Genomic DNA, 7,493 nt, shown 5'->3' with positions numbered 1-7,493 from the left:
TCCAGAAAAGTACATATCCCCAGTGTGTTCACTGTGGTGTGCTTAAAGATCCACTCAACATACTTAAACTACTTAACTCAGATAACATCACTCTTAAGTATACTACCAAAAATGTTAATTGAGAAAAGCNGAAGAAAATAGTTTTAGTTTACTCAATATTACATGCTAGAAGAAAAGTTTGCATGAGAAACACTGAAGAGGTAATTTTTTAATCCAGATTTCACAAACTCATGGTGCAAAGTGGGTTCCCCAGCTTCCTCTAGAGTTATAAACTGCTCTTGACTGCTTATGGGCTGCCTGTGAAATTTTCTGATTGAAATAACTCAAATGTTCCTACAATACTAATCATATCCACCCATGCTGTTCTGACCACTGTAGCCGGCCCGTAACAGCCACTCATTGACTGGCTCTCCAGGCCACTGTAAGTTGCCTGGGCAGTTGACACACTCATGCCCTGCATCACCTGGCTGCTATAAGCCCCATTGCTAGCCCCTGTTGTTGAATTCAGGAAGAGTTGTGCTGCATGTTGGCCTTGGCCTTGAACATAGCTGCCACTGCTTCTTCATGAGTAGCAAACTCAACATCAGCTTCTCCCATCAGGACTAACCTCAATATGAACTCTCACAGGGTTGAGTGGAGAGAAGAAGTTGTAAATGTTCTCCGTTGCTTTGTAGGGCAGCCCTCTCATGTGGACGCAGTGGCCGGTGGTGCTCTGCACTGTGAACTCGCTGTCTCCATATCTGTGGTCATACATTCCTGAGAGACAATAGCTGAGGTCTCTCCCAAACAGGTCAGTGGTGAAGCCATAGCCATCACTGAGGCCACTGTATTCTTCATAGCCCCCATAGCCTGCACTATAGGCACCAGACCTCATCCTATCTAGGCCTGCCTGTTTCACAATGCCAATGTACCTCCGGGCTGTGCCAGGCCTGTCATAAGGCCCAGGCTTTTGCACAGACATAAACTTCAGAGGTGGGTCTGAGTATGATCTAACTTCCTCCTGACTGCTCTTAAACACTTCAATATACCTGTGCCCTATTCTCTCCTTGTGCTTCCCTAAAGCTTTCTCAGCTAACTCTTGTGAGGCAAACTGAACGATGGCCTCCCCTGTAATCTTGCCTTCCAGGTCCACAGGTAGTGTGATCCCGTTCGGCACAATTTCCAACCCTGAGAAGAACTGAACGATTTCTTCCTTTGTGCATCCACATTGGAGTCCTGAAGCCTCACAAAGCCATCATTGGCACTGTCGGCACTGTTTGGGCCACTGTGCTTCAACACCCAATCCATCTCGGTTCTGTGTGACTTGAACACCTCAATATACCGGTGTCCCATGCTTTCCCTGTCTTTTTTCAGAGCCAATTTTACATCATCTTCTGACTCAAGTTCAACAAAAGCCTCACCACNCTGCCTGCCTTCTCTAGTATAAATGAAATGAACACCTGCGACCCCATCATGAATTGTGCAGTCGGAGAGGAAGTTTTGTACGTCCTCAATTGAGCAAGACCAGGATAGGCCTCGAAGTTTGACCACATAGCCTTCACCTACCTCAGGGCCCAGCATCATGGACACTTGACAGGGCTGTTGTCACACAAGCTTGGGCAATTTTTTGTAGCTTAAAGAACCACCACAGATGCCATCTGTAGGAAACACTTAATGGAAGGTAACAAGTTTTCCAGGGGAGGAAGGTAGAGGTGACTTCTATATTCAGTAAGGAACACGGCTTACGAACTCAAACTCCACCCGACGCCTTAAAAAACGCAGAGGGCTCCGGGAAAAGTCCAGGTGCATCTTTTTGTTCTCAACCTTCAAGAAGACGAGGCGCAGTCCTCCTTCCACAACAGAGCCAGAAGGATGCCCTGTTATCTTTAAGTAAGCTATAAGTCTGTTATCTTTAGGTAAGCTATTAAAGTCTCACTCACATTAACTTATTTTTTTTTTGTTTTTTTTTTGTTTGTTTTTGTTTATTTTGTTTGTTTGTTTTCCATTTCTTTGTGTTTCAAAAACAAATTTTATTAGATATTTTCATTTAAATTTCAAATGCTATCCCAAATGTCCCCTATACCCTTCCCCAACCCTGCTCCCCAACCCACTCCTGCTTCCTGGCCCTGGGGCATATAATCTTCGCAAGACCAAGGGTCTCTCCTTCCATTGCAAGCTGGTACAATCACTCTGGAAATCAATCTGGCGGCTCCTCAGAAAATTGGAAATAGTACTACAAGAGGATCCAGCAATACCTCTCCTGGGCATATACCCAGAAGATATTCCAACTTGTAATAAGGACACATCCTCCACTATGTTCGTAGCAGCCTTATTTATAATAGCCAGAAGCTGGATGCAACCCAGATGTCCCTCAACAGAAGAATGGATACAGAAAATGTGGTACATTTACACAATGGAGTACTACTCAGCTATTAAAAACAATGAATTGGTGAAATTCTTAGGCAAATAGATGGATCTGAAGGATATCATCCTGAGTGAGGTAACCCAATCAAAAAAGAACACACATGATATGCAATCACTTATAAGTGGATATTAGCCCAGAAACTTAGAATATCCAAGATACAATTTGCAAAACACAAGAAACTCAAGAAGAAGAAAGACCAAAGTGTGGATACTTTGTTCCTTCTTAGAATGGGGAACAAAATACCCAGAGAAGGAGTTACAGAGACAAAATTCAAAGCTGAGATGGAAGGAAGGACTATCCAAAGACTGCCCCACTTGGGGATCCATCCCATAAACAACCACCAAACTCAGACACTATTGCATATGCCAGCAAGATTTTGCTGACAGGACCCTGATATAGCTGTCTTCTGTGAGGCTATGCCAGTGCCTGGCAAACACAGAAGTGGATGCTCAAAGTCATCTACTAGATGGAACTCAGGGCCCCCAATGAAGGAGCTAGAGATAGTACCCAAGGAGCTAAAAGGGTCTTCAACTCTATAGGAAAAAATAGCAATACGAAATAACCAGTACCCCCCCAGAGCTTGTGTCTCTAGTTGCATTAACTGGTTTTGTACATAGTAAGAGAAGGTTCTATTTTCAAACTCTCACATGGGAATATCCAGTTTTTCACCAGCAGTTATAGAAGAGTCTATACCTAATGTATATTTTTAATAATTCTACTGATATCAATGGTTATTGAAGAGCCTATAATTAGTGTATATCTTTAACACTTCTACTGAGAGGGGTTGACCAGACATATTGAAATTTATTTCTAGGTTCACTAGCTTATGTCTGCCTTCATACCAGCAACATGTTTCTATGTTTTGCAGTCAGGTGTTGTGCTTTCAATATTTTCTTCCATATAGGTTTCTTGTTCACTTGAGGACCTTTGTGCCCTAACATTACTTTTGACTTTTTTTGTAATTCTGTATCATTATTATCAATATAAAAGTCACGCACTATTACAATGGGACTTAAATCTTCTTTCAATGTTTGTATGTATAAAATGAAATGTTCTGAACTTGGTATATAACATATTCTTTTACATACATTCTAAAACATTCTTAACTTTTTATAGAAAATATTAGTCATATATAATAGGGTATTATGATGACAACCTGAGGCTGAGAAAGGCTACTAGATTGTTTTAACTAGTTAAATGTCAAACATGTCAAAGTTTGATGTTTCATTTCCGTTCTCTGTTGTACATCAGTCTCCTCTTAATCATTTCTGTTGAACTTCTTCTATTGCCATTGTGTAGTCACTTGATCATGCAAAGAATCTGTCCAGGTCAGCATTCTACTGAGTGACATATAGTATCACTGCTGACAGGGTGCTTAATGAGGAAGCCATCTATAGGTGGTGTGATACCATCCACAGTTATTACCATTTGTCCTGAAGGAATACCATGATATTTATTATATTTTATATATCAATTAAATATTTATTTAATAAATTAATATAAAATTTTCTTGACAAATTGTTACTTTAATCAGTTTAGGTACACTGTTTAGTCTAATATTTTTATCTTTAAGTCTATGTAGTTAATCTTGATTTTGTGACCCATATATATTAAATAATTCTTCTCATCCTTCCATACTAATTATGTACTCAAGGTAAAATAAGTTTATTACAAGTATCACTCTTCTTTATTTCTGTTTTTATGGGGGGGGGTTAAAGAAACTGGTCAATTTGTGTTTTAATATGAAAGGTACACTATTTGATTTCAGAGTTACTAGTCAAAGTGATATGCTGATTGTGTTATGTTGTTGATATTCTTTTGGCAGGTTTGAACATATTTTGGTAATTTCTTCCCTCATTTATTTTATAAGATTGATGGATTACAGTCTTGACAATGTTTTACTCTTTCCCAGTTTTCATTTACATGTGACAACAAAACCATGTTACATAGAAATAGGATAGAATCGTATATTTGAGGAACTAAAAGCTTCTTGAACCAACATGTCCATGTCTGTCACAAATGTTGGGTGAAAAGAAATTAAGGAAAGAATGCCCTTCACAGTAGTCACAAATAAGAAAAAAAAATACCTTGTGTGACTTTAACCAAGCACAGGAAAGATCTGTATGCCAAAGACTTCAAGTTTCTCAAGAAAGAAATCTAAAAAGATCTCAGAAGATGTAAAGATCTCCTATGCTCATGGATTGGCAGGATTAATATAGTAAAAATGACAATATTGCCAAAGCAATCTACAGACTCAGTGCAATCTCCATCAAAATTCCAACTCAGTTCATCTAGAGTTAGGAAGGTTTATTTACAAATTCACTAAAAAAAAAAAAAAAAAAAAAAAAAAAAAAAAAAAAAAAAAACAGGATAGCAAAAACTATTCTCGAAAAAATAAAAGAACTTCTGGAGGAATCAACATCCATGATCTCAACTTGTAATACAGATCAATAGTGATAAAAAACTGTATGGTACTAAAACAAAGGCAGGCAGGTAGATCAATGGAATAGAATTGAAGACCCGGAAATGAACCCACACACCTATGGTCACTTGATCTTTAACAAAGGAGCTAAAACCATGGAGTATAAAAAAACACAGCATTTTCAACAAATGGCTCTGGTTCAACTGGAGGTCAGCAGGCAAAACAATGCACATCAATCCATTCTTATCTCCTTGTACAAGGCTCAAGTCCAAGTGGATCAAGAACGTCAACATAAAACCAGATGCACTGGGACTAATAGAAGAGGAAGTGGGGAAGATCCACAAACATGGGCACAGGGAAAAGTTCCTGAACAGAACACCAATGGCTTATGCTCTAAGATCAACAAGAGACAAATGGGACCTCATAAAATTGCAAAGCTTCTATAAGGCAAATGACACTGTCTATAGGACAAAATGGCAACCAACAGAGCTGGAAAAGATCTTTACCAACTCTACATCTGATAGAGAGCTAATATCCAATATATCCAAGGAACTCAAGAAGTTAGACTCCAGACAACCTTAATCACCGGGAAAATGCAAATCAAAACAACCCTGAGATTCCACCTCACACCAGTCAGAAAGGCTAAGATCAAAAATTCAGGTGACAGCAGATGCTGGTGAGGATGTGGAAAAAGAGAATACTCTTCCACTGCTGGTGGGATTGCAAGCTGGTACAAACACTCTGGAAATAAATTTGGTAGTTCCTCATAAGACTGGACATAGTACTTACTACCTGAGAACACAGCTATACAACTCCTGGGGATATACACAAAATATGCTCCAACAAGTAACAAGAACACATGCTCCACTATGTTCATATCAGCCTTATTTATAATAGCCAAGAGTTGGAAAGAACCCAGATGTTCTTCAACAGAGGAATGGATAAAGAAAATGTGGTATATTTACACAATGGAGTACTACTCACCTATTAAAAAAGAATGAATTAATGAAATTCTTAAACAAATGGACGGAACTTGAAAATATCCTGAGTGAGGTAACCCAGTCACAAAAGAACACACATGGTATACACTAACTGATAAGTGGATATTAGCCCAGAAGCTCGGAATATCCAAAATACAATTTACTTACCACATTAAACTCAAGAAGAAGGAAGATCAAACTGTTGGTCTTCCTTAGAAGGGGTAACAAAATACTCACAGGTCCAAATATGAAGACAAAGTGTAGAGCAGAGACTGAAGGAAAGGCCATTCAGAAACTGCCCCATCTGGGGATCCACCTCATATACAGTCACCAAACCCAGACACTATTGTGCATGCCAACAAGTGCTTGCTGACAGGGGCCTGATGTAGCTGTCTCCTGAAAGGCTCTAACAGAGCTTGACAAATACAGAGGCAGATGCTCACGGCCAGCTATTGGACTGAGCATGGGGTCCCCAATGGAGGAGTTAGAGAAATGACTGAAGGAGCTGAAGGAATTTGCAACCCCATAGGAAGAACAGCAATATCAACAAACCAGACACCATCATAGAGCTCCCAGGGACTAAACCACCCACCAAAGAGTACACATGGAGGGACCCATGGCTCCAGCTGCATATGTAGCAGAGGATAGCCTTGTTGGGCATCAATGGGAGAAGTCCTTGGTCCTGGGAAGGCTCATTCATGTGAAAGGGAATGTGAGGGTGGGGAGGAGGGGAGTGGATGGGTGGTTGGGGAACACCCTCATAGAATCAGGGTGATGGAATAGAGTGTTTCCCTGGGGGAAACAAGGAAAAGCAATAATATTTGAAATGTAAATAAAGAAAATTCCCAATAAAAATGTTGGGGAAAGTACTGCTACTATTTTATTAAGTGGGGTTTGTTATTGCTTTAACGATATTTTTTCTGGTTATAAAGTTTTGTACATCCATTCACTACTACCCCCTCCATCTTATTTTCTATGCCCTTATACCTATGTAGTTGGGTATTCTCCTAAGTATACTATAAGGTGAATATTTGACCTGTTTAGGGTATCCCAAAGCATTCCTGTTTTCTCTTCTTCAGTTTCCTTTCTGTCTGCCACTCCTATTTCAGAACCTTATTTTCACATTATGTGCCCTCTCTGCTCTCCCTCTGTCAATCTAATCTAGTCTGCTACTGAAGCTGAGTTTTCTATCATAGTTTTTGAGTTTCTTAACCTCCACAAAAACAAACAACCCAATTCAAAAATGGAGTATAGAACTAAACAGAGATTTCACAATGGAGGAATCTCAAATGCCTGAGTAGCACTTAAGGAAATATTCAAAGTACTTAGTCATCATGGAAATGCAAATCAAAACGGCCCTGAGATTCCACCTCACACCAACCAGAATGTCAAAAAGTCAGTTGGCAGCACATGTTGGTGACAATTCTGTTCAGTTCTAATTCACAGTCTCCATCCCTTTCCTATGTATGCAGTCAACTGTCCCATTTAATCCTGCAGTGTCTTCTGCAATTCACTGTTTTGTTATTCTTTTTCTCCTTAAATATTCTTTTTTTAATATTTTTATTACGTATTTTCCTCAATTACATTTCCAATGCTATCCCAAAAGTCCCCCATACCCTCCCCCACCCCCACTTCCCTACCCACCCATTCCCACTTTTTTTTTGCCCTGGCATTCCCCTGTACTGGG

At 39.7% G+C, this 7,493-nt stretch overlaps 1 pseudogene across 1 annotated transcript; it reads right to left on the bottom strand.

The window, feature by feature from the left end:
• Positions 1-177: 177 nt before the first annotated feature.
• Positions 178-1,563, bottom strand: LOC110306974 (annotated as a pseudogene). The gene has a single exon (XR_002379337.1). The product of XR_002379337.1 is annotated as a heterogeneous nuclear ribonucleoprotein F-like (transcript).
• Positions 1,564-7,493: the final 5,930 nt, after the last annotated feature.

Source organism: Mus caroli, chromosome 12, assembly GCF_900094665.2.
Source record: "Mus caroli chromosome 12, CAROLI_EIJ_v1.1, whole genome shotgun sequence".
Taxonomy (NCBI): domain Eukaryota; kingdom Metazoa; phylum Chordata; class Mammalia; order Rodentia; family Muridae; genus Mus; species Mus caroli.
The sequence above is the reverse complement of the archived record's forward strand: the minus strand, read 5'-3'. Positions and strand labels throughout refer to the sequence as shown.